At 39.8% G+C, this 9,922-nt stretch overlaps 1 non-coding gene across 1 annotated transcript; it reads right to left on the bottom strand.

Moving 5' to 3' along the window:
- Nucleotides 1-279: 279 nt before the first annotated feature.
- TRNAA-AGC (transfer RNA alanine (anticodon AGC)) lies at nt 280-352 on the bottom strand. Its single transcript has one exon. It is a non-coding gene; the product is annotated as a tRNA-Ala (tRNA).
- Between the last annotated feature and the right edge of the window lie 9,570 nt (nt 353-9,922).

The following is a 9,922-nucleotide window of genomic DNA, read 5'->3' as shown; positions in this document are numbered from 1 at the left end:
AGAGGCTGATTTTCATTCATAAAACAAGATGCGGTGTGAGCATAACTGATAGACAAACAAGAACTACGTGCAAATGACCCTAAAAAACGAGGATGCTTTGCAAGAATAGACATGTACTGTTCGTCAGCGTCTTCCATATTCAAATCTAAAAGCTCGGACGATTCTTTTTTGGGTTCTTCGGGCTGGGAGAAGCTGGGAAAGGTTTTGGGGGAAAAAAGAGATTTTTTTTTTTAAAAAATGTTTCCCAATTTATCGGGGAAAAAAATCGAAAAATGAACATGGAGATGCGGGGTATCGATCCCCGTACCTCTCGCATGCTAAGCGAGCGCTCTACCATCTGAGCTACATCCCCATTATTGTTATTCTCTTGGGCTTAATTTTATTCGTAGTAAAAGTGTACATTCGATTCCTCTTTTCCTTTATATTTCAGCCTTGATCTCACTTACTTTTGTCCATTGTACCATGTGGTTCGGATGAAAATTTTCTTCAAATTCGTTGGCGAATTCGATATTCGATCCGAAGGTGTTAATTCTAATATACTTTTATTGAACTATGATTGTTGAATGTAATTAAAAAAATTATTAGTATTATTTTTGTAGAATAATGGTGTTGCACTGAGGGAGACTTGTTTTTAAATCTCTATCAGTATAGTTGTATTTGTGTTTAGTCCATGTCAAACCAAAAAAATTTATTACATTTCTTGATTCACACAAAAACTGTTTGTGCAATTCTTAGGCCCATATGTATTTTTTCGGATGAAACTTAGTACAAAATATTGAAAATCTGGAACTGCTATGTGATATTTTAGTACTGACTATTTTAGATTGATATACAAGATACAACTATGATGTTGGAGATTTATTGATCATTTACGCGGACAAAATATTTCTAATATTTTGTTACTTCTTCTTTAGTGTTTAGTTTGCAAATTTTTATCTTTAAATTTTTTTTTTAAGATTTAGATAAATATGTATAGATTCATCAAAATAATTTAAATTTTAAAAATGCAATTGTAAATGGTAATAAGATAATTTAGTACTGACTATTTTAGATTGATACATAAGATACAACTATGATGCTCTTCGGATAAAATATTTCTAATATTTTGTTACTTCTTCTTTAGTGTTTAGTTTGCAAACTTTTATCTTTAATTTTTTTTTTTAGGAATTAGATAAATATGTATAGATTCATCAAAATAATTTAAATTTTAAAAATGCAATTGTAGATGGTAATAAGATATTTATGTATGATATAAATATCCAATACTCTAATGAGTATGGAGAGATGATGAAAATTTAACACCCACGTTTATGGAGATGGAAGATATAAAATCCTATACAAATCTTGTGGGAATCCGGACGCTAATCATGTTCTTAATCATCATTAGGACAATTTAATCAATTATAATAAACAGGGTCTAAAATTTTTTTTTTTAAATTGCGGAACGTAATGGAATACATGCAAATATACATATCAGTATATTAAAAGTACAAGTCTGGTACTATATACAGTCATTCGAGCTAAGGTTTAATAACTACATATCAAGTATTCCAAACCCTATCTCAGATCAAAGTCCGTAGTCTCCACTCTAATCACGATCTCTCTTCATCTCCTCGACCCTGAACATGTCCCACCTGTTTTCATGCACACATACAAACACGACAACAGCCGGATAACTCCGGTGAGAAATAAATCCCAGTATAAATCAACGAAACATGCAGTTATATCAACAATGTAAAAGCATGTAAAACATGTAACAAATATCAGTAACATGTAACAAAATCAGAAACATAATCAATATAAAATCGCCAATCAGACTCGTGACTCCACGTTTCAGACTAGACTCAATCCTAGTCTAGGGATCCCGGTTTCCAGACGTTGGCATTCCATATCGATCACCAGTAATAGAAAAAACTCCAATTCTATCCACATCGATATGATATCGATCACCAGTAATAGAAGAAATTTCAATTCTATCCACATCGATTGCCAATCGTCCGGTGACCTGTACATGATAGACTTTGGCACTTTCGCCAATTTACTATCTTGTGACATCGTGCAATGTGCCCGTGGCGATCCCACCACTATCAGGCACTTCTGTCACAAGATCACTCGACTAATACCTGTTTTCTATACATTCATAAAACAAGCATATCAAGTCAAATCAATGAACATAGTAATAAGAAGTATGTGATTTAGGGAAACTCAAGTATATCATACTATACTCGAGTCGATCTCCCGGTACCACATTGACTTATACCTTTCGTTTGTAGTCTTGGTCTGAAGCAATATCAGTTCTGAACTCAAGACTGTCTCTGTAAATCCGAAACGACATATCCAGAATCATAATATCAATGTTCTATTCTCAATTCAATACTGAATCTGATTAATCTGGATTTAAGTCAAATCAACAGTATAACGGCACATTCTCAGTATCCCCGTCAATACCAAATCAACAAACATCAATTACAAATCATAACTCATATCCGATACAATCTGTAATTCATTCATAATCCCAATCTGTCCGATTCCAAATCAATATGATCAGAAAATCATAGCAATTCCATAATCAATCTATTTCTCAATCTGACTTCGATTTTACGATTTCTAACATGCCAATAACATCATATATGAAGTGTATTCGATTCCAACAACATCATAATTTCAAGACATATCAAAAAGTAACAAAACTTACGTCTAGTGGTAGCCTGCGTTGATAGGAACATATTACTGTGTCCAGATTCAAATTCTGATAACCCGATATTGTACAATCACAAATTAAAATCCCACGAGGCTTGAGGGAATTGCTGAGGAGCTTCTCGGTTTCTTCTCCTAGAATGAAGTGAAGATTCATATTTATATATTGCATGCACTTCATACGTGGCTTCCTCTGAATTTTCGCCAAAAGCCTCTCGCGCATATGCGCGAGACCTACTGCCTCGACGCATGGCCAATTCATCTTCGCGCGCATATGCGCGTTATCTCGTCGCGCAAGTGCGCCCCCCTCGCGCATATGCGCGCACCCCCGCCGCGCATATGCGCGAGGCTTTCTGCCTCCGCGGTTGCCCTCTCGCGCATATGCGCGCCTATTCTCGCGCATGTGCGCGAGGCTACTACCCTCACACTTTAACTCATGCATTTCAATACTTATTCGCGGAAATCCGGCTCTTCGAAATCAAATCAATTAATCGGTCAATTAATTTCTGATAACAACGATTTAAAATCTCAGGCATTACATTTCTCCCCCCCCTAAGATATGATTTCGTCTTCGAAATCACCGGCAGTCAATCATATCAATAAGAAGGCATGTAATAGAAATGGAATAGAAACTTACATCAGTGAAACAATGCTGGGAATTCATGTCTCAAGTCTGATTCAGTCTCCCAGGTGGCTTTTTCAATGCCATGACGAGTCCATTGAACTTTCACAAGCGGAATTGTCTTTGTTCTGAGCTGTTTTTCTTTACGATCGATAATCCGAATCGGTTTCTCGACATAACTCAATGTCTCATCCAGCTCGGTCTCGTCTGGCTGCATAATATGAGATTCATCGGGGAGATACTTCCGCAGCATAGATATATGGAAGACATCATGTATTCCTGATAATGAAGGCGGTAATGCGAGTTGATAGGCACGATCTCCTATCTTTTCGAGAATTTCATATGGACCAACGTATCATGGAGACAATTTTCTTTTCTTGCCAAATCTGACAACTCATCGGAAAGGTGAAATCTTCAAAAATACTCGATCTCCAGTCTCAAATACCAACGGTCGTCGTCTGATGTTGGCATATTTGGCTTGTCTGTCCTGTGCTGCCTTCATTCTTTTCTGAATCAGTTTCACTTTTTCAGTCATATCTCTGATCATATCAGGTCCAGTCTCCGGAACTTCAGAGATATCATCCCAATAAAGAGGGGATCTACATTTTTTTCCGTACAACGCTTCGAAAGGCGCCATCTCAATACTCGTTTGATAGCTGTTGTTGTACGAAAACTCACAGAGAGGCAATGCATCTTGCCAATCAGTGCTAAAATCAAGCACTACAGCTCTCAGCATATCTTCCAATGTCTGAATCGTCCGCTCTGATTGTCCGTCAGTTTGTGGATGATATGCAGTACTCAGATATAACTTCGTACCTAGAGCCTGCTGCAAACTCTGCCAGAAGTGCGAAGTAAACCGAGGATCACGGTCTGAAACAATTGACTTCGGCACTCCGTGCAATCTAACCACTTCTCGGACATAAATATCGGCCATCTGGTCATATCTGTATGTCATTTTGTATGGAATAAAACATGCAGATTTGGTTAATCTGTCAATCACGACCCAAATCGCATCACAACCTCTGGAGGATCTCGGTAACTGCGTCACAAAATCCATGGAAATGTGATCTCATTTCCATTCAGGAATGGACAAACTCTGTAACAATCCTCCTGATTTTTTCCTCTCAGCTTTCACCTGTTGGCAATTCAGACACTTGGCTACAAATTCAGTAACATCAGATTTCATCTGTTTCCACCAATACTGTGTCTTCAAATCCTTATACATTTTCCTGCCACCAGGATGAATGCTAAAACGACTGTTGTGCACTTCTGTCAGTATTCGATGTCTCAATTCTGAAACATTTGGCACAACAATACGATTATTTACATACAAAACACTATCACAAACCTGATATTCCGATTGATGACCAGCTCTGACCATTGCAATCGAATTCTGTACGTTCTGATCAACTTTCTGTGCCTCTTTGATTTTCAATATCAATTCTGGTTCAGCTCGAATTGCACATAATCTCATAGGCTGACAATCTGTTTCAAAGGCTAATCCAGACAAACAGCAATCTTCTATCAAATTGGAAACACCAATCGTCGACAAGGATAAAGAACATACCTTTCAACTCAGTGCATCTGCTGCTGCATTAGATTTCCCCGGATAATACTTGATTTCACAATCAAAATCTTTCAGTAAATCCAGCCATCTTCTCTGGCTCATATTCAATTCAGACTGTGAAAACAGATATTTCAAGCTTTTGTGATCAGAAATATATCTCAAATTTCTCGCCGTACAGATAATGTCGCCATATCTTCAATGCAAAGACAATGGCTGTCAATTCGAGATCATGATTTGGGTAACGAGTTTCATGTGGTTTCAGCTGTCTCGAGGCATAAGCAATAACATGCCCTCGTTGCATCAGAATACAACCCAATCCTTGATAAGATGCATCACAATAAACCACAAAATCACCAGTACCTGATGGGATAGTTAGTATCGGTGCACTGGTCAGTCTTTTCTTTAATTCAAAAAAACTGGTCTCACTTCCTCAGACCAAACAAATGGAGCATTCTTCTGAGTCAACTGTGTAATCGGTTTGGCAATACTAGAAAATTCTTTGATGAATCGACGATAATATCCTGCCAAACCCATAAACTGCGAATCTCGGGACTGATGTCGGTCTCGGCCAAGAAATCACTGCCTCAACCTTACTGGGATCAACTGATATACCGTCTGCGGATATAATATGCCCCAGAAATACTACCTGTCTCAACCAGAACTCACATTTCGACAGTTTAGCATATAACTTCTCAGCCCTCAAAATTTTCAACACAATTCTCAGATGATTAGCATGCTCAATCATATTCTTTGAATAAATCAAGATATCATCAATGAATATGATAACAAAATCATCCAGATATCTCTAAAATATGCGGTTCATCAACCCCATAAATACCGCCTGTGCATTCGTCAAACCAAATGGCATGACAATAAATTCATAGTGTCCATACCTGGTTCTGAATGCTGTCTTCGAGATATCAGAATCCCTGACTCTCAGCTGATGGTATCCAGATCTCATATCGATCTTGGAATATACGGATGAACCCTGCAACTGATCAAACAAATCATCAATGCGAGGCAAGGGATATTTATTCTTTACCGTTGCTTTGTTCAGTTGCCGATAATCGATACAGAGTTTCATTGAACCGTCTTTCTTTCGAACAAACAGTACTGGAGCACCCCAAGGAGACACACTCGGTCTGATATACCCCTTGGCCAGTAAATCCTCCAACTGTTCTTTCAATTCTTTCAACTCAATCGGTGCCATTCTGTACGGAGCCCTCGAAATCGGAACTGTACCTGGCATCAACTCAATGCTGAAGTCTATCTCTCGAATCGGAGGCAAACCAGGAATCTCATCTGGAAATACATCAGCAAACTCACACACCACTGGCAAATCCGCCAATGATGGACTCGATTTCAGTAAATCAACTGAATAGACAAGGAATCCTTCCGCTCCTTTCTGTAACAATCGAGTCATAGACAATACAGATATCAAAGAAATTCTAGATCGAGAACCCTTACCGTAGAATTTCCATTCATCAGCCATCTCAGGTCTGAATCTTACAATCTTGTGGAAACAATCGACTGTAGCCCTGTACTTGGTCAACATATCGATATCGATAATACAATCAAAGTCAGATATCCCAAGCACAATACAGTCTAACTCAATTTCATGCCCATCATACTGCAGTATACACGATCTAACAGACTTCACTGATATCAAACTCGTCCCCAACGGAGAAGAAACAGACACTACCGCAGACAATGACTCAATGGGCAAAGAATGCATCAAAGCAAATCGCTCAGATATAAATGTATGTGATGCACCAGTATCTATCAATACATATGCAGGATAACCAGAAATAAAACAGTTACCTGCAACAACATCGTCAGGTGCCTCCTGTGCTTGCTCCTCAGTCAAAGCGAACACTCTGGCCTGCTGTCTCGGAGGCTGGCTCACTGTCTGGCTTCCTCCTGGCCTCTGCTGTGACTGAGTAGACGGTGCTGACTGAAAAGAATGAACAGTGGCTGATCAGTCGGTCAGTCTGTGCCGCTGATCCAGATGATTCGGCACCCTGTGTTCTCTGAGAGTCTCTCTGTGGGCATACTCTGGCAAAATGTCCATGTTGCCTAAGAATACGGCAACTGCCGAACACTCCTCGGCACTGCTCAGTGGAATGCTTTCCTCCACAGGTGCTGCAATAGGGTCCTGTATAACTCTGGCTCTGTCGAGGACTCCGAGAGCTAGAAGAACTACTTCCTGACTTCTTGAATTGCTTCCCTGTAGCTTTCAAGAAATCCTTCTTTCCGCCACTACTGCTGCCACTTTCAAACCGAGGAGGTGGTTGCTGTAGTCTCGGTGCTTGTAGCACAAACGAAGCTCCTCTCTGTCTTATCAGACCGTCTTCGGCTCCCTTGGCTCGGTTCAGGGCATCAGTGAAGTTATTCGGTCGTCCTGTGTTCACCAATGTAAAGATCTCGGGATTCAGGCCATTGATGAACTGATCTGCAATAGCTTCTTCATTCTCGGCCACATGTGGAGCAAATCGCAACAGAGTAGAAAACTTAGTCACATATTCCTCAATGTTTAGCTGGCCCTTTCTCAAGTTAGCAAACTCGGCCCCCTTGTCCTTCCTGTACGACACTGGAAAGAATCTTTGATAAAATTCAGTTATAAAGACATTCCAGGTAATAGTCGTACCTCGATGCTCCAAGGCCTGCTTGGTTGTGATCCACCAGTTCTTTGACACGTCGTGCAACTGGTGCCCTATCAGTTTCACTCTCCTCTCATCAGTATAGTCCAAGGACTCAAACAACATCTCTATATCATCTAGCCAACTCCCGCAATCCACTGAATTCTCAGTACCCTTCAGAGTTGGTGGATGGAACGACTGAAACCTTTTCAATAATGTCTACATAGGAGTGGCTGTAACGTCCATCGGAGGATTCGAAGCACTACCCTGTTCTGGTATTCTTCTCGGAGGCATATCTAATAATCAAAAGGGTTAGCAACCAAATACACAAATATGTTTCAGTCCTCCTCCGATCATCTTACTGCTGATCCAGAATCGGTGCTGATTCATTCTCAATAACACATGTTTTCAAATCAAGTCAGATAAACAGATAAACATGCATTATAAAGCAGTGAATCATGCTAGCAATCAAAAGCATGAAAGAACACACATTCTACCCCGCTCCCTAGCTCCTATCTCAATCTAAAGGATCTATCGCTCTGATACCACATATTGTGGGGACCCGGACGCTAATCATGTTCTTAATCATCATTAGGACAATTTAATCAATTATAATAAAAAGGGTCTAAATTTTTTTTTTTTAAATTGCGGAACGTAATGGAATACATGCAAATATACATATCAGTATATTAAAAGTACAAGTCTGGTACTATATACAATCATTCGAGTTAAGGTTTAATAACTACATATCAAGTATTCCAAACCCTATCTCAGATCAAAGTCCGTAGTCTCCACTCTAATCACGATCTCTCTTCATCTCCTCGACTCTGAACCTGTCTCACCTGTTGTCATGCACACATACAAACACGACAACAGCCGGATAACTCCGGTGAGAAATAAATCCCAGTATAAGTCAACGAAACATGTAGTTATAGCAACAATGTAAAAGCATGTAAAACATGTAACAAATATCAGTAACGTGTAACAAAATCATAAACATAATCAATATAAAATCGCCAATCAGACTCGTGACTCCACGTTTCAGACTAGACTCAATCCTAGTCTAGGGATCCCGGTTTCCAGACGTTGGCATTCCATATCGATCACCAGTAATAGAAGAAACTCCAATTCTATCCACATCGATATGGTATCGATCACCAGTAATAGAAGAAACTCAAATTCTATCCACATCGATTGTCAATCGTCCGGTGACCTGTACATGATAGACTTTGGCACTTTCGCCAATTTAATATCTTGTGACATCGTGCAATGTGCCCGTGGCGATCCCACCATTATCAGGCACTTCTGTCACAAGATCACTCGAGTAATACCTGCTTTCTATACATTCATAGAACAAGCATATCAAGTCAAATCAAGTGAACATAGTAATAAGAAGTATGTGATTTAGGGAAACTCAAGTATATCATACTATACTCGAGTCGATCTCCCGGTACCACATTGACTTATACCTTTCGTTTGTAGTCTTGGTCTGAAGCAATATCAGTTCTGAACTCAAGACTGTCTCTGTAAATCCGAAACGACATATCCAGAATCATAATATCAATGTTCTATTCTCAATTCAACACTGAATCTGATTAATCTGGATTTAAGTCAAATCAACAGTATAACGGCACATTCTCAGTATCCCCGTCAATACCAAATCAACAGACATCAATTACAAATCATAACTCATATCCGATACAATCTGTAATTCATTCATAATCTCAATCTGTCCGATTCCAAATCAATATGATCAGAAAATCATAGCAATTCCATAATCAATCTGTTTCTCAATCTGACTTCGATTCTACGATGTCTAACATGCCAAGAACATCATATATGAAGTGTATTCGATTCCAACAACATCATAATTTCAAGACATATCAAAACGTAACAAAACTTGCGTCCAGTGGTAGCCTGCGTTGATAGGAACATAGTACTGTGTCCAGATTCAAATTCTGATAACCCGATATTGTACAATCACAAATTAAAATCCCACGAGGCTTGAGGGAATTGCTGAGGAGCTTCTCGGTTTCTTCTCCTGGAATGAAGTGAAGATTCATATTTATATATTGCATGCACTTCATACGTGGCTTCCTCTGAATTTTCGCCAAAAGCCTCTCGCGCATATGCGCGCCTATTATCGCGCATATGCGCGAGACCTATTGCCTCGACGCATGGCCAATTCATCTTCGCGCGCATATGCGCGTTATCTCGTCGCGCAAGTGCGCCCCCCTCGCGCATATGCGCGCACCCCCGCCGCGCATATGCGCGAGGCTTTCTGCCTCCGCGGTTGCCCTCTCGCGCATATGCGCGCCTATTCTCGCGCATGTGCGCGAGGCTACTGCCCTCACACTTTAACTCATGCATTTCAATACTTATTCGCGGAAATCCGGC

The sequence above is a fragment of the Primulina tabacum genome, chromosome 1, assembly GCF_025594145.1.
Source record: "Primulina tabacum isolate GXHZ01 chromosome 1, ASM2559414v2, whole genome shotgun sequence".
NCBI classification, from domain to species: domain Eukaryota; kingdom Viridiplantae; phylum Streptophyta; class Magnoliopsida; order Lamiales; family Gesneriaceae; genus Primulina; species Primulina tabacum.
The sequence above is the reverse complement of the archived record's forward strand: the minus strand, read 5'-3'. Positions and strand labels throughout refer to the sequence as shown.